This window comes from Trematomus bernacchii, unplaced genomic scaffold (assembly GCF_902827165.1).
Source record: "Trematomus bernacchii unplaced genomic scaffold, fTreBer1.1, whole genome shotgun sequence".
NCBI classification, from domain to species: Eukaryota; Metazoa; Chordata; class Actinopteri; order Perciformes; family Nototheniidae; genus Trematomus; species Trematomus bernacchii.
In genome coordinates, this window is record NW_022987648.1 from 9,863,129 (window position 1) to 9,882,174 (window position 19,046).

Genomic DNA, 19,046 nt, shown 5'->3' on the forward strand with positions numbered 1-19,046 from the left:
GTAATGTAGCTGCTGAAGCTAGACCCTCATCCCGGAGCAGCAGAGCCTTATTACGGCCCCTACACATGGCGGCGTGCGTTGACGCTTCAACGCTTCTGCCCATTCACTTTGAATGGGGTGACGTCACGATTCGCCGAACTGCATTGTGGGAGCAAAGCGTAGCTTTTCTTGCGGTGCTCGCTGCAAAAGTAGAGCAATGTTCTACTTTTGAAGCTGAGGCGGAGGCGTCAGCCAATCAAATCCCGCGTATGCAAATCTGCCAGTACAAGCGCTAGCCAATCAAACCGCGTGTATGCTGGGAGAGCCAGACCGCAGTTCATTTCCTCATATGCCAAAAAATGGAGGAGAAAATAATCGTAGCGGTAGGGAATCACCCGGTGCTTTCAGTCCCTGTTCACCTACCGGGATACAAACCGGAGGAGCCAGGCATGGAGGGAGGTGGCAGAGTCTGTGGGTGAAACTGGTAGGTTTTCGCCTGTTTGGGGAGGTTATATCCAGTGTACTTCGTTTGAATGGACAGCTACAGTAGCAGGCATAGACAGTATTTAACCAGCATGGAATGTTGCGTAAAATAGCACCATAGACATAATGTCATAAATGTTCATCATATAAAGTGTGACATGTAAAACCTTTTATGCAATTGACAGCAGAGATGTGATTGGTTGTTGGTCGCGTTGCTCGCGTAAACTCCCCAAGCTCAAGACACGCCCACCGCCAAGCGGCAACGCACGCCGCCGTGTGTAGGCGGCATTATACATCCATGAGCAGAGCCGAAAGGCAGGAAGACTCGAGCACACAGCTCGCGCTTCATTATAATATATAAAAAAAGAACACCATGCGTGTCATGATGGCACATAACAGCTCGCGGCCGCAGATTACTCCGGGTCCCAGACCCCCCCCATACCCCAAAAATATTTTTATTGCAGATCTACGTGAATCACACAAACGACCTATTTTGGATTCAAAACGGCGAATTTCGCCGAAAGGTGACAAGTTTGCATCCCTGTATAAACTAGGGCTGTCAGTCGATTAAAGATATTTAATCGCAATTAATCGCATGATGTCCATAGTTAATCGCACATTTTGTATCTGTTCTAAATGTACCTTAGAGGAATATTTTTCAAGTTTTTAATACTCTTATCAACATATGAGTGGACAAATATGCTTTATGCAAATGTTTGTTTATTATCATTGGAACAATGACAAATATTCTCCTGAATATTTTCAATACAACAACCTGGAAATCTCGTTGTATTCTGTACAATGACAATAAAAGCTTTTGAATTTTGAATTTGAACCTCTTTCTTTCTCTTACACTCTCTCCCAACCCTGTCTACTTCTTTGCACTGAGCCAGTTGCTCAAACAGACAAGCCTGTTTACAGTTGTCGGCGAAATGCCGCTCCTCTGTCTTCATAACAGTCAGCGAGGCTGTCGGCATCAGCCGTGTGCTTGGCTTGCTGTTTAAAACACCTTTTTTTGTATCCATATCTCTCGCTAGAATCTCCCACCATCCAACTAACAACAACAACGTCAAGCCTTTGGGCTCTGAAACTACGGGGCAGGCCGAGGACAAATACACATGCGTTAATTGCACGTTCAAATTATTAGTGGCATTAAAAAAAATGCGTTATTAACGCGTTATTAACGCGTTAACTTGACAGCCCTACTATAAACTCATAACAATATGCAATGAATCTTCCACGAATACATAACTCTTTATTATCCAGTATAGCAAAACACATTACAAAGTGTTACTGTCCCTTCATTCCCAGCTGTCTGCATGAAGAATCCACAGATGTGAACCCAGTAACACTGCTGTAGAAATCAATGCAAGATCAGCGAGTTCAGCCTCACTTGTCATCAGTCAAATTGCATGTAAACGAGGTTTGTCATCTTCTCACATTTGTAATTTACCAGACTTCTCGTTCAGCTATTAGCATAACATAGCATGCTCATTACTTCAGCTTTCAGGAGCAGTAGCCTATTAGATGAATGGGTGTAGATTTGCTGTTGGTTCGATAAATGAGCTTGTGTGAACACCCTTGTTGGATAAACATATTGCTCATTGTGACCTCTGGTTATGTATGCTTGTCGCCCAAGTTAATTGTCAAATTCAAGGTTTGCATGTTGATGGCTTTTTTCTTTCTCCGTCACCATGTTAACGGTCCTATCTGGTACTGTAGTTCTTGAGCATGTTGGCCAGAGTAAAGAGGCTGTACGGACAATTCAAAAAAGTGCAAAGTTTGGGAACATTTTGAATTAGTTATTGTTTCTTTCCATATTTCCCTTACTGTCCTCTTCATGCAGCTCACTGAAATCTCAGTGATGGTCATCTGATGCTCTACCATCTCCTTTTGTTGCCCTGACTCTGATCTTGTCTTTGTGGCCACGTCTATCAGGGTCACTGTCATTTGCACACGATTGCACTGGAAGCTAACACTCTAATGAGCATCCGTGCAATGACGAGCCTCGCAGCAAGCATTTCACTCGCATGGAAATTGCAATGGAAGATGCTGGCGCAACGTGCAATACACGCAAACGCTGATCCGCCCGTGGGAATCTTTATTTGACCTGACAAAGATGCTCTCTCATAAGAGTGGGCGGAACAATTAGACCGTTTGTGGCATGCAAACTGGGTTCAGAAAGCAACACCGGGACACCAGGGCCTTTTTAATGGAGGTTACCTGGGGGGCAGGAACATGTAAGGCCTCCAGATAAAGCTATGTTGTAAACATCCTAGGACACATTTTATTTTATTCAAAACACCTTCACAGTATTCAATATTTATTGTATATTAGAATTTTGAATAAATACAAAAACTTTCCCTGTTAGTTAATATAATATACCTCTATCAATGTTATAAAGTTTGACCATTGTAATATTGCATAGCAAATAGTGTAGCATAGTAATCAGCAGCGAACCGCTTTAACACGTGTATTTCGGTTTATTCACGGCATTCATTTTGTTATTCTACAGTATTGTTGTTTTATAGTTATTTGTTAATGTCTTTAACCCAATTTGTCTTCTTTGAAATTGAAAAGGATATTGCATTGTGTTTGTTACTTTCGTTGCAGTTGTATATGTCTTAAGTGTAATTTGGCTTGGCTTCCTATTTATGGACATGCTTTTATTTTGAAGGAGAGTTAGTGCTGTTGACAGGAAGTTGTTGTTGCTATGGAAACAACGTGACAGAGATTAACGGAGAAAAGTAATATCTACATATAAAGACGGAGAAAGTAAACGATAACGTTTATGGTTAAGTGTTAGCACCACCCGAAGAGGCACAAGCTCTTACGTTGATATTGAAGTTTTCAATGAATAAAAACAAAACAAACAAACAAATATCCGAATAACGAAATTGAAACCCGAATAGTACTCCAACGAACGAATATTCGGATATTCGGGTACAGCCCTAGTAGCCTATTGATAATATTCTTCATCTTCATTCTTCAAATGCCAAACTAGTGCATTTTACTCAGAAATGAACATAAATAAAGGAATCTCAAGTTGTGTATATAGAATAAAGGCAGGAGGCGTTAATGATAAGTGATTGGAAAAGGAAAAGATACTTAGGTTTTTGATCTATTTATAATTAGGGATGGGAACGATTAATCGAATATTCAGGTATTCGAATAATTATTCAGGTATTCGAATATGAGTTATGAATATTTTTATTAATTTTTATTTTGTATTTTTTTATGTTTTTGGGAGGGATGTCTAAATTGATTACATATTATCAAATTGAATAATTCAATGTATACGACAGTGCCATAGCTAAATGTGTTGGGTGACGTCTAAAGGTGTGTTTTGCTCCGCTCACCGGTCCCTCACAGCGGGCAGAGCTGCAGGTGCTGATCTCTCTCTCTCGCGTCCGGTACTTCACTCGCGTTTATGTCCAAATACATCAGATCTAGCTAGTTCTAGCTAATGATATGGCTGCTGCCCCTGCCTACATGCAAATCACGCAGACTCAAACCTCATCTTATGCCCAAATGCGGCGCAAATGCGCTCCGCAGCCTTTGCGAGGTTCCGGCGCTAACAGTTCATGAGCGTGCTCCCCCGCCCCCTGTCAACACTCGCGACACATGAGTGGCCAGCCTAAACAACAATAAGCACTGCTTGGCAACCGGGTGTGGCGGCAAAGTACATAGACATTTTGACAGGAGAGATTTAGTTTTGCCGGTATTCAACATATTTTACCAGTCATAGTCCGGTAATTATTTACACTCTAAGAAGAGTCCTACACAACAGACATGGCGTCAAAAAGGAGTAATGTGTGGAAATATTTCGACCAGGTTAGTGAGTGCGGTGTAGAGTGCAAACTATGCCAAATTAAACTTATATATATATATATATATATATATATATATACTATACCTTGCTATACCCGCAACCTCCGTTCCAGCTGGGAGGGTCTTCTCTACAGCTGGCCTGATTGTGAATCGCCTCCGCACATGAAAGCTGTAGGCCTATAGCTGTCGAACTGTGATCACCAGTTCAATACATTTGACAAATTCGACTTGGTTTCTATACTTATTTGAACATGTATTTATTTATTTCCAAAAGTTATTGAAACAAATTTTTTCGAAAAAAAAAATGTTATAATTTTTTTTTTTTACCCAATTTTTTTTTATAGGATAGGTACATTTCGGTTAACCGGTTAACCGTTTTTTGGGGGGTCGAATATTCGAATATACATTTGCTTTCAAATTCCCATTCCTATTTATAATCCCTATTAATAGACACAAGTTGTCCAGCCCCTCGGGTGTTTTCCTTTCTCACATACTTATTCACACATTCATTTAGAGAACAGGCATTATGGGGCCCCTATTCCCTTTTGTCTACACCAGACACTCGGCAGCCTGATGCCAAACACAAGTAAACAAACTCTGCAGACAGTGTGTTCCTGGTGATGGTTTTCTATCATTGAAAGTATGTGTATACATGCATTACAACTCATTTACAATATAATTTCATGCCACAAATTAAAAAATACCAGTTCTCCAGGAAGCTCTGACTCACTGGCTTAGTGCATAGCAACAGCAAACTGCCAGTTTATAATTAATAGAGGCTTTTCTATAAACCCAGAACTATTGCTTTAAGCTCACCATGAACAGTCAGTGTTGTAGGTCTGCCCAGTGATATTATGACCTAGGGAGTACGTCTATAGAGGATCAAGGCAGCCTGTTTCATCAACCAATGAAGTCAAGAGCCTGTAAAAAAGGTTGACAGTGATCTAAAAGCAGTCGTGGATTACAGTGCCTGTATGTAATCACACAGACCTTGGTGGCCTATGTAATGGTAATGTGCCCTTAATACACAGTGGCTTTGTTGTTGTTCTTCATTGTGGACTTTCACTCTGTGGAATTTTCCTATCAGCAAGGTTGAGGCATGTATATTAAAAAATAAAAGCCTGAACAAGAGAGCTTAACAAAACTTCAAATGGAGTTGATGGAAACCATAATGGCCAACAGCAAAGGCATTTCCATTAGCAGGCAGGAGTTTATTTGAAGCACAAGTGCACATCGATTGGTATGATTGGAAAGACACTAGATTGGGACAATTTATTGAAGGAGCAGACGATTGTCAAAGACGGGTTTGTTACCATGGTTCCTGTTTTACGTAACCCACTCTTTGTGGTTTGTCAAAACACAATTTTAGTACCGGGTCAGATCGACATGACTTGTTGAGGTTGTCTGTGCTATGCTTCCATGAAAAAAAGGCTGTTACAAAACATTAGTGCTGCGGTTGAATAGTCAAGAAAGATTACATTCTACACGTTTAGTAACATTATTTCATTGACCTCTATGGAAAACATCTTGACATCCAGTAAATCTTCAGAGGCAAATTCATTCGAGTTTAGGAAAACACAGCCACAGTTAAGAGACTCAGAATTCACTTACATAAGATATGTAACTATGCGATGGATTATGCTGTTAATGTGGGTCTACCATTATTAAACAACAATGTACATCGCACATTGACTACATAAAATGCATATTAAATACTTTTAATATAAAATATGTTATTTACCTAATATGAAAAAAAAATAGAGGCTACCATTGAAATAGTGAAATAATAGTTTTGCTCACCCTCCTGTCCACATATTTTGTTGACATGAATTGATACGTAGGTACGAAATACAAGATGGTCTGCATATTTTGATGGTCATGTTAATGGTTTAAAAGGCCATATAGTGCTTGCTTTAATGTGGCTGCATCATGGACTTGTGTCACATCTTCTTTCCTTTCGTAAAGGATGTTCCACTGTACCCAAGGCTAAAGGAGATATGAAAGGGAGGATTGAAGCACCTTTTCTTGGCAATAAGATAACTTTGACTGGCTTGTATCATGGCTGCCACTTGGATAGTTCTGGGTCTTTTCATTGAGTAAGGATCCTTAAGCAACAAAATAATCGTCCAAAGCCATAATGTTCTTTTTTCAAGCACATTAAAAAGCATTTTATGTACTGGGGTTTGAACCAAGAACGTTTTATCTCCTAGATAAAATTTCGTATTTTGTACATATTTATTTTACTTTTGCCGTTTTACTTTTAACATGGTTCGCAACATGCTAGCCGACCGCACCTACTCTGCCATACAATATAGCAGAGAGGAACTTCTTCAATTGCGAAACTTCGTGGACAAAAATAACCCTCCGACAGACAATGGAGATTCACCATGGCTACCTGTTGCTGTTCTACCTGAGAGACGCAAGAAGAAGACAAAACGCGGGTGCCGGGCCGGGCTGCTGGTCAGACTGAGGAAATGAGAGAATCGACCCCCTCTTCCGAGTATTCTTCTGGCTAATGTTCAATCCATTGAAAATAAGCTAGATGAACTCAGAAGCCGGATTGCTTTTCAACGGGACATTAAGAACTGTAACGTGTTAATTCTCACTGAGGCTTGGCTCAACCCCGCTATCCCGGACTCCGCCATTGTCCCTGATGGATTCTCTATTTTTCGTCAGGACCGGACTGCTAACTCGGGGAAAAGTAAGGGAGGCGGTGTGTGTGTAATGACTAACAACAACTGGTGCTCAGATGTGAAGATTATTTCATCGGACTGTTCCGCACATCTAGAGCACCTCATGATCTCATGTCGGGCCTTCCATCTGCCGAGGGAATTCACATCTGTTGTGATAACAGCAGTGTATGTCCCCCCGCAGCCACTCGCCGACAACAACACGGCACTCGATCAGCTGTTTGGGATTATTGATAAGACCGAGACTTCACGGCCAGATGCGGCGTTCGTTGTGGCCGGAGATTTCAACACCGCCAACATGAAGAAGGTTTTGCCAAAATATTACCAACACATCAGCTGCCCGACGCGCGGGGGAAACATACTGGACCATGTTTATTCCCCTTTCCGGAATGGATATAAGGCTCTCCCTTGCCCTCCCTTCGGCAAATCAGACCATATCTCACTACTGTTGTTGCCTGCGTACAAGCAGAAACTTAAAAGGGACAGACCGATAACAAGGACAGTACAACGATGGAGCGAGGAGTCAGATGCAGCACTGCAGGATTGCTTTGCATCTACGGATTGGAGTGTGTTTGAGGACAATAACATCAACACACACACGGACACTGTCATCTGCTACATTGGGAAATGCATCGATGATGTGGTACCGAAGGTTTCTGTACGGACATTCCCAAATCAAAAGCCCTGGATAAACTCCGATGTGCGCTGCAAGCTGAAAGCGCGCACAGAGCTGGAGATTTGGAGGAGTACAGGAAGTCTAGGTATGATCTCCGGAGAGCAATTAAAAATGCAAAGAGACAGTACAAAGAGAAGGTGGAATCTGACTTCAAAGGCTGTAACACTAGGAATATGTGGGCGGGACTAAGGACAATGACTGACTACAAAGGAGCAGCGGGGGGTGCTGCGGGAGTGTCTGCGTGCGCATCTCTCCCAGATGAGCTGAACAGTTTTTTTGCACGCTTTGAGAGCAGCCGGGCTGTGGAGGTACAGAGGGACCAGGAGCTACACTGCCCTTTTGTTTTAAATAGGGCAGATGTGTGTAAATCCTTTAAAAGGGTTAACCCACACAAGGCTCCTGGACCTGATGGCATCCCTGGCCGTGTTCTCAGGGTGTGTGCAGTTCAGCTGGCAGAGGTGTTCACAGACATCTTCAACAGGTCCCTGCTGCAGTCTGTAGTCCCCACATGCTTCAAACATTCCACTATCGTTCCTGTCCCGAAAAAGACAATCATCACCTGCCCCAACGACTACCGCCCAGTAGCACTCACCTCCACCATAATGAAGTGCTTTGAGCGGTTAGTCAAATCATTCATCACCTCCTCCCTCCCTGAATATCTGGACCCCCTGCAGTTTGCTTACAGAGCAAACGGGTCCACAGACGACGCCATAGCCCTCACCCTCCACACTGCCCTCTCACACCTGGACCCGAAGAACAGGAACACATATGTGAGAATGCTGTTCATTGACTACAGTTCAGCATTCAATACCATTGTGCCCTCCAAGCTGGCCATCAAGCTCAGAGAGCTCGGGCTCAACAGCGCCCTCTGTGACTGGATCCTGAATTTCCTGAAGGGCAGACCCCAGGCAGTGCGGGTGGGAAACATCACATCCTCCACCCTGATTCTAAACACCGGTGCCCCTCAAGGCTGCATGCTCAGCCCTCTCCTCTACTCCCTGTTCACCCACGACTGCGTGGCCACACACAGCTCCAACACCATCGTGAAGTTTGCTGATGACACGACCGTCATCGGCCAGATCACAGACGATGACGAGACGGCGTACAGAGAGGAGGTCGAAAACCTGACATCTTGGTGCCAGGATAACAACCTCCATCTCAACATCAGCAAAACAAAGGAGCTGATTGTGGATTACAGGGAACAGCAGGGAGAGGGACACGCCCCCATCGCCATCAATGGGACTACGGTGGAGAGAGTCAAAAGCTTCAGGTTCCTTGGGGTCCACATCACTGAGGACCTGACATGGTCTCTTCACACCACCACCATCACCAAGAAAGCTCGACAGCGGCTCTTCTTCCTCCGCAGGTTGAGGAGGTTCAAAATGGATTCCAGGATACTCTGCAACTTCTACAGGTGCACGATAGAGAGTATCCTGACTGGCAGCATGACGGCCTGGTACGGCAGCTGCACCGACCTCGATCGTAAGGCTTTACAGAGGGTGGTGAAAACTGCACAGCACATCACCAGGACGGAGCTGCCATCCATGGAGGACCTTTACTCCCAGCGGCTCAGGAAGAAATCACTACGGATTATCAAAGACCCCCATCACCCCAGCCACAAACTGTTCTTTCTGTTGCCGTCTGGCAGACGTTACCGCAGCATCCTGGCAAGGACAAGAAGATTCAGAGACAGTTTCTTCCCGCGGGCAGTGAGACTGTTAAAAAATTGAACTGTTGAAACAACTTCAAACATTCATCTGCTACTCAGTAGTATGTATCTAATACCTAATATATATATATCATTCCAATAACTTGTATATAGACTCTATTGCACTATTCCACATCATAACTTTATTTTATTTTATAACTATTATTCTTTTTGTATTGCTCTTGCTCTTATTGTTATTATGTTATTATGTTGCATTGTTGGAGAAGCCTGTGACATAAGATTTTCAACTACATAATTACTCTGTAGCTATGTCAGATTGACAATAAAGAACCTTGAACCTTGAGATGGCATGTGGAAGCAATCTGCTAATATTCTGGCCAGAGAAAGAGGCATTCCTTTATCCCCTCTGGCAAAGGTCATGCTGGACATAGGACCCCGTTATTGAAGGCCCTTTTGTCAACATCACCACAATAAACAAGCGAGCCATTCTCAGCTCTGTCTAGTGTTCTTATGCTTCATGGAAACGGAAGCGTGACTATTTTAATTGTAATTAGAGGGCGAAAATTGGTGTAGGGACTGAGCCAATCATTGTGTGTGTGTGTGTGTGTGTGTGTGTGTGTGTGTGTGTGTGTGTAAAAAGCACATTCACACAACCTTTCATTTCTCTCTTTTATGTGAATAGCGAAGCTGTCATGACTGACACTTTATGAAATGGCGCTTTAAAATCCAGCGGTCAAAGGGCGTGATTGTAGCGTGTTTAGTCATTCTGTTAATACATTAGTTAGTGTGAGAGTGTTCCAGTGGGGGTTTATTCTACCTTTTATTCAGTCGCTGCTTCATTAGTATGACTCACATCCTGACATTTCATCGCCTCGGTGTGTCATCCCACTGTCATCTCAGCCACTTAAAAACTGCAGCAAGCTCGTCGCTCACTGCGGCTTTCAGCAGCGATCAAGCCAACGTTTTTATGAGGCCAGTGTGTGAACACTTTTGGAAACACCGGACACCACCAATTAGATTGCTTTTCTTGGAGAAAAAAACAGCTTTTTCTCTGGAAGTAACGTATTAAGTGGTTTTTATGAGATATGCAGCAGTATCTAGGTGATGTATTTGGAAATACAGTTTGTACTGTTTTTGTATTTTGCAGGGAAAGCAAAAATAACTAGATGCTGTTGTGACTATTTTGTTTATTAGAGGTATTTTGTTACAAACCACAGTGTTAGAAAATGTATGACAAGTTTAGGGATCCCCATAGTTATAACTCTCTGCACCGAATGTCAATAAGGTCTATATTTAAACAAGTGTGTGTGTGTGTGATGTGGTTAATCGAATCACATAAGCCTCCATTCTGTCCAATAGTTTTAAAAAAATAACACAAATTTGCAAATGTCAACCTCATGGGGTGAGCCTTATGACATTTAAAGAAAGGTCTAATGTTCACAAAAGTCATTAACATGTATCCTATATGCTCATTGTGTATCCTTACCAGGTGTAAAGCTAATCCACCCAGTAGTTGTCAAGATATTTGATTTTGCACCATAGCCAACATTGCTCTCCCTAAAGCCAAGCTGCTAGTATGACAAAAAACACATGATGCTTTTATGCTTAAACAATTGCATGCATACATGCCAAAAACATGTGGGTGTATTGTGGCGACAAACACTTTAAGTCTGACACAAGCTGTTTTGGAGCCATAGCACATTATTCGAAATACTAGCCATACTGTGTACATGTTAGTGATGTTACAATTGAATGTAGCACACTTTTTTTATCTTTTAGCAAAAAAGGATTTCATTTGAAAATGAATCAAATCTATGAAATGCTAAAGGCTTCATTAAAAGACTCTTAAGTATTTGTTTCTCTATCAATATGGCATATAAAAGCTATATTAGATTTCAAACTGAATGAACCGTCTTCCACTGCTGTGCATTACTCTTGACAAAACACTTTATAGCAAAATCCATCATGTGATTATATTTGAAATCTGTAAATGATAATTATCACACATGACTACCATGATATTGTGCATGTTACCAGTCAATATTCAAAATATACCATGGTATACATTTTAGTCATACTTACCTACCCTACAATGAAATGCAGCTGAGACATCCAAAGTCTACAGTTTGTTTTTCCAAGGGATGATACACCCCCCCCCCCCCACACACTTTACCACAGACAAAGCTTGATCTTACACTCAACCCCACCCCCCTCCCCTCCACCACATCCCCACGTTGCTTGAGTCAAACGATTTATGTCTAATTACCGGTTATAAGCTCTGCACTTCCTCTGACAGGCTCCATATTAGAAACCAAATCTTATAATTAACCCATCCTCTCACATGAAAGTAATGGCAGTGCTCTGCCTTGTCAGAGGCCCATGTTGACAGTTCTGTCATCTCAGACCAGCCCGCCCCCCCCCCTTCTCTCCCTATCATCCCCACCACCACTGCCTTTCCAAATATCCCAGCAGTTTAAGGAAAGATGAGCTGGCTAATGGACTGCTCACTAGTGAAGAGGAGTGAAGAGATTGACCTTGAACGATTTCTGGTTAAGTTGTCTGGACAGAAAAAGCATCCGCCAAAACTGAATCCCTGAGCTATAAATCGCTTAAGTCTGTTGTACACATTAAGAACTTTAAATCTTTCCATTGAAAGGCTTAAAAGTATTTTTATTTCTCAACCAGTAGTGTCAATCTGAAGTCATTACGTTTCAAACTGATAAGTACCAACATGACTTCTCTCTATTTCGTCCCACATTTTTGCCAATGTTGAAACCCTGTTAAATCTTACATTGGGTAGTTCAAAACTGTACACAAAGATGGCAAGAAAAGTACGATACACAGTCAAAACTTTTATTTTGTCTCAAGTCGTCTTCAGATCTCGAACACTATCTAATGACTGTTTGCCTTAAACATACCGTGTCCAAACCAAACTGAAAAATAATCCCCAAATTGACAGTTTTATAAAAAGCAAATCAAATATTTATCGCCACAGATACAGGTATAGGCCGTAAAAGCCCTAAACTACATTAAACATTAACGTCTTTCATTTATAGGGAGCAATTCTTTTTTCGCTAGTATTTATGTGGCAAATATTGCCTTTTTGGCTTCGACAGTTTTTACTGCGTTCAGTTTTTTCTCAGTCTAAACTGTGATGGACAGTGCCGTCTGTTAGATGTTAATATTGTTTTATGAGGTGATTTCTGGACTTTTAAACCAGACTTTGTGTGAAACTTGGCCGTCCTTCAGATTGCTGCCACTGCTGACTGATCTAGGGGAGTTTTGGGAGTGGATTAGTGTTGCTGAAGGAGCTTGTTGACATCAGATGGCATGGGAACTATGAATCCACACACAAGGCTCAACGGAGGAGCTCAAGCAAACTTGCAGCGGGCACGTAGAGAGGCGGAAAAACAAATAAACTAAGCCCAAAGCAAGTATCCCCACCGCTGGCATGTTCCCATAGACATTTGGTGGAGGGAGAGGATGGATACAAGAACATTCTGGTTATCAGAAAAAAGGACTTACTGGGAATTCTCGCAGACTCTGGTAATCCTTAAAATATTCAGCATTTGTGTTAATATCAATGGATTTGCTACAAGATTATTATTGGTCAGTGTTTGAATATGAGTATTTAAAGCAGTCTGTGTGTTGCTGCATGATAACAGAACTCTCTTTTTTTAAATGTTTATCTCTTGACTTATTTGGTTCGAAATAGTAACTGCTGTCGTACAGCTTGAATAAAAAATAAATAAAAAATTTCTTAGCTTTTTCCTTAAATCCTAAAGGACTTTTTTAAGTTAATATTTTTTTAAATTACAAATAGGAATAAAAGGATAGTGCCTTAATCGTTATTAAACTAAACAAATGAACAAAACCTAAGAAAGTACCTTGCCTTGCTTCAGGTACAACTAATTACTTGTCAGATCAATTTGAGTGCTTATTGATGCTTGTGCAAACGGGACGCTTGGTAAAAGACACTTACAGTTTAAATCACAAATGATAATAATAATCACAATGACGGCGCAATCCACTCGGCATCAGATTGCCCGCTAATCCCACAGTAAACTCTGGCTAAAACCTGAGTGAGTCAGTATTATTACAGATAATCCCTTGGTCTGCTTTATCTGACGTGCTGGGGAGCGCATGCCTAAACCACACATGCACACACAAACACACACATGCCACTCCATAACTGATTGCATTTCAGCTATTGTCTCAGTTTCACACACGCACAGATCACAGCACAAAGCAGATGGCTGCTGCATTAATGCCACTAAGAGCTGCTGAATGAATGCTGTCCAAGCTCATCAACTAAATGTATGGCCCAATGTTTACTTGGTCATTGCACATTGTTTTACGGCGCAGGAATACTAGATACCATTATCAGTTTTATAAGTTATTTTTAGCCATAATAGTTTCATCACTCTAAGGCAATGCAAGTTTGTTGCATTCTGTCTGAAATAGCTCAACATCTATTAACTATCAAATAACTGTCGTGACATCGTTGACTTTGGTGATCGCATGTCTTCATCTCTAGCACCACCAGATGTGATGTACGAACAAATAGCAGCAAATCTAATGGGCTTTCCATTAACTTTTTACTGCTAATAAGCATTTTTCTAAGCATGCCAACACGGCAAACTACCATGCTGAAGATGGTCTTAACCCTTAGATGCACGAGTGACTGGACCCTACACTCATCCATAAGTGGGTCAAAAAGGACTCATATTAGAATAATATGTGTTTTTATGCCATTTTTGTCATTTGTCACAAATTCCATAGAAAATGCATGCGGGTCATTTTCTACCCACTTATGGAAGCTTGGGGTAGTAATACAAAAACTACAATTTCTTAAAATGTATAACATTTAAATTTAAAATTTGAATGGCATGATATCCAAAACGTGTTTTTTGAGGAATAGCTGGAATATGAAATGATAAAAAAATGTAATATACAAAGATACTTCAAGAAAACCACCTCACCGGGTCAAAAAATACCCACTTATGCATCTAAGGGTTAACATAACGACTGCTTAACATTATAGTGTAATGACAATATACGTGTTCCAGTGTCCTATTCCTATACAAAAAAGGATATGCCATGATTGATATATAATACAATTCTATAATCATAAATGGCTCTTACAGTTAGCATGTTATCATTGTAATTGTTATCATGTTAGCATGCTGATACAATTGAGCTACTAGGAATGCTTCTGGCATGGCTGTAGACTCTCAGTATCACCCTAACCCTTCCCTGAGTTGTTGTGATTCCTTTAAAAAAATAGAAGAAACTTAACATCTAACAGTAGGGCTGTGCAATTAATCGTATTTTAATCGCAATTACGATTTTGGCCTGCCACAATTACGAAAACAACATAATAAAAAAAACGATTATTTTGCTTTGCTATTTTTGTATTGGTTTTTCAGTTTAATTATACGTTCAGGGTAATCAACAGTTAAAAAGATACTGTTCAAATTATTATTTGTATTTGTTTTAAAGTTCAATAAATGGATATTTTCAAAGTCAATGAATAATCGTATTTATTAATCGTGATATCAATTATTGACCAAAATAATCGTGATTATGATTTTTGCCATAATCAAGCAGCCCTATCTAACAGTGTAAAATCATTGTTCACTTTCACTGCATGCTTTATGAACATCGCTCCACCCAAATTGTTCTTTGCTGAAGTGCCTGAAGCAATAATAAGTCCATACTAATAAAAGAGATATCTGCACAGATCTATGCAGCTATACTATATATTGTATTACTATATTTAGAGCTTTTTTTCTACTGCATGTCTATTGGAAAGTGTTTTTATTTGTATTTAGATGACTTTCAGTTTGTTTCTATTAAGTTTAGAAGAGTTAAAGGAGATTTAATATAAAACCAAAAGTCAGGAGATATGTTTGTGTCCTTTTGGCATGCCTATACAAATGTTTTCTACAGGACCTGAAGGAATGACTTCCTGAATGTGTTTCAAAAGGATGTCACATTTCTGAGCCTCCTTCCAAAGCAGTGAGCACCTAATATGACCTGTGTCAGATGCACTTATTGACCCAGTTACTGTTTGAGGAGTTCAACTTGGACCTGGAGAATCCTTAGGTTTCATTTTGTTTTCTAATTTAAATTGAATGAAACCTTTTAGTTTTTCAACATCAAAATGTAACATTTCACAACTGAGAAGACAGGACTTCCCCTGATTTCTACAGAGTCAGAAACTACTGCCAAATATTCTTGCAAATGGCCATAATTTTGTTAGCTGATCGCTTATACTGCAGTCCATCCACTTCAGGATCTGCTTGTTAAGATGTCGCTGAAGTTTCCTGACTTCTTAGCACTTTACTGTAAATATCTCAAACTTTTTAAACCTCTCAGATCCAATGATATGCCAACATACACATTAAAGGTAGGGTAGGTAAGTTTGAGAAACCGGCTCGAGATCGCTACAATTTGAAAATACACAACCGGAGAAAATCTGCCACTTCCTTATAGAGCCCCTCCTCCAACACACACGAACGCGCACATGACCAATGAGGGCACGAGATAAGTTTGTGCACAGATGGAAGGCTGACAGGCAGATAGGCCATCCAGTTATTTTAGCCGGGCCGGCTAAAATGATTGGTCGTGCTTTTTACAGTATTACGGCTTCCACAGATGAATTTTTTTTATGGATTTATTGTCAAAGCACTTAAGATATTCATTGCTATCGGGATGTTAAGAGCATTCCATGGAATATAACAAAAAGTGTATCTCGAGCCGGTTTCTCAAACTTACCTACCCCACCTTTAACTCTGTGCAAAATCACACGGAGAGCCAAATACTTGAACTGAGGTTACCATGCTCATCCTTGCTTGCTTTTTAAACAAGCAAAGAAACCCCACCCTCCTCCCTTAAACCTCCCCTAGCACCCTAGTCCAGGAGCGTTGCCAAAAGCAGCCTAACGCTAAACATTCACAGCGCCGGGGAAGAGAAAGCAAACTCTGGGAAGGTACAGCATTGACGTCAGAGAGAGCCACATGTAAGAAATTCCTTCCTAATTACTGGGAATGCACTGGCTTATTGTATCAAAAAGTTCTGGTTCATATTCATCTGTTAAAAAGGTGGGTGTTTGTTTTATAGATTGTGCGACCTTTCAACGTTGTATTAAATCTCTGTTCTTCCACTTTGGCCAGCCCTATTATTTCACATCCTCCTTATTACCTCCTTATTTTATTTTGTTCCACTGCTGTTCCAATTTCTTCCTCCTCGCCCTTCTCCCTTTCAACCCACCTTATTTATCCTCCTCTTATGCTTCCTTCCTTCCTCTTCGTACCCAACTTAGAAAACTGCTTTGTGGTGGATAACTTATAATTGACACCTTGCCCACTTGTGCAGGATTTCTTTCTTGTGTGGCATAACGCTGATGTGTTTGGATTATTTCTGCTGTGCTGTTATTCCTCTTTCCAGGAATGTTCCAGCAGTTCACGACTTGTACACATGGCCGTGTTTTCACAACAGTTTGAAATGGGACTCAACTAATTAGCAGTTATATTGTCGTGGCTTACCTTTACCGTAAGCAATATTTTGTGGCATATTTGTGTCTTTGGTAAAGAGTTGGCATTAAAGATTGCAACGGTCCCTTCTACAAAAAGTCAATGGGATTTTTCTATAAGATTTAGAAATATTTGGGGAAATAACCTCTGTGGCAAACAAACTCTTAGGATACTTACACATTGCACAAGCAGGATCAATTCCACATCATAACGCCAACTTTGTAATTGTTGAAGTTTAAATGTATTCGACCAGGAATAAAAAGCTTACATTAGGCTATGAAAAAACTACAATACTGTTGCATGACTTCATGTCAACACTGCTAAGCTAAAGATGGCTAACGCTCAATGTGACATTTTGTAGTCTCATTTAGCAACTTGTTAGCAACCGTCATTTTATGACACATAGTATTATCAGACATTAAACAGTGCAATATTTACCGCTTATGTTATGTTGTAGAAAACAAATGTGAAATCTCTTAAGCTTTTGTAAACCATATATCTAATTTCAGGCATCCAACTGAATATCGAGCAGTTGGTCAAATGCCAAGTCAGGTTTTAGGACTCATTCATGCTCCCCTCTATTTGGCAAAAAGTATCAAAACAGTTATAAACCTTTACATGTATAAACTCAACAGATCCTCCCATTCGAATAAACATTTGAACCTTTCTCGTATCCATTGACTGCCATAGAATTCTTAAATCTTTTGAAAATAGCTCAACCCGTCTCCTATGAATAACGCTTCTTGCATTCAGAAGGGACCATAATGATCAGGCTTCAATTGTTTGTTCTAGGAACATAATTTGCTCACGTTTAAATTGCTGGACGCTAAACAGATAAAATATTTCCTGTAGCAATTTGTTCGCTCTGCTTGAATATCTATGGAAAGTGACAGAGCCAAGCAAAGCTAAAAGTAGAGCAGGGTGTCCCTAGCCTTTTTTTTTGTGTAGGTCTTCTTAAGAAATATGGTGCTCTATGGGAAGGGAAAAGTGAGATTAGAGTAGAGCAGCTGGATTTAGGAGAAAGGAGTGTGATTTTGAGGTGTCACACACACACACACACACACACACACACACACACACACACACACACACACACACACACACACACACACACACACACACACACACACACACACACACACACACACCACACACACACACCACACCACACACACACACACACACACACACACACACACACACACCACACACACACACACACACCACACACACACACACACACACACACACACACACACACACACACACACACACACACACACACAGAGAGTGTGTGTGTTTGTGCTGAAAATGGAGACAGGAGGGAACCTGGGGATTTGGGGAGGCTCCCATATCAACTGGAGGAATGCCTTTGAAGCTTTTTCTTTCTCCCTCTGGATGCATTTTATTAGTGTGGGACAGCTACTGATCGGACACATTCTGCCGGATGGGAAGACAGATGTTGGAAGCAAAACAGAGTTGGCAGGCAAAGGGGAGGAGGCCATCAGCTGCTGAACTCTAAAGGATGTTAGCAGCCCCCTTCACTCTCAACACAAGCACTCTGCTTCTGCAGCAATTAGAATCATCAGTCATTTTTATAAACACATTCTGTTTGCTAAGAACATTTCCTGCACATTAAGCTTAGGATTTACACTTTAGGTTTGGAATTTGTAAACACAGAACTCAAACAGACGCGCTGAAAAGTATGGAAGCCCATAGGGGACTCCACAATAGCATTCAAATTCTCCAGCAGGTAAAGTCCATGAAATAACCGTACAAACGGCATTTGAAATGAAACTTTAACATTTTCACTCTTATTGTGTCTTGAAAAATTCTTGTTATAATGGATGATCAGGTTCAAATGTTTGTTATATTTTCACTTGTAAGTGAAATTTAAGTGAACATTTTAACTTTGTCCACTATACAGCAGGGCACTACTACTATAACAACTTTTCCATTTGAATATGGTCATGGATCGCCCCAAATTAAAATGCAGATTCGATTATTGCACTTTCCTTATATTTTTCACTCAAAACATTTGTCAAAATGACAACATTTATCTACCTTTCAGGCATTTGTTTAAACATCTGAAAAATTGGTAATGGTATTAGGAGAGAATTAAGGCCTTAAAAATGACTGATTAATTGATCACAATGTTAAGTCTTTAGTAGAAATGCGTA

At 40.7% G+C, this 19,046-nt stretch overlaps 1 protein-coding gene across 3 annotated transcripts in view; it reads left to right on the forward strand.

Annotated features, from left to right (window-relative positions):
- LOC117485939 (histone deacetylase 4-like) overlaps nt 1-19,046 on the forward strand; it is a 164,002-nt gene that overhangs the window by 35,442 nt on the left and 109,514 nt on the right. The window contains exon 1 of one of the 3 annotated variants that reach the window (XM_034134646.1): nt 12,829-12,874. The exons of the other annotated variants lie outside the window; for them this stretch is intronic. The gene's annotated coding sequence lies outside the window, so the exon portion shown is untranslated. Of the gene's footprint in view, nt 1-12,828; nt 12,875-19,046 lie in introns of those variants that run through there. 3 annotated transcript variants of the gene reach the window in all.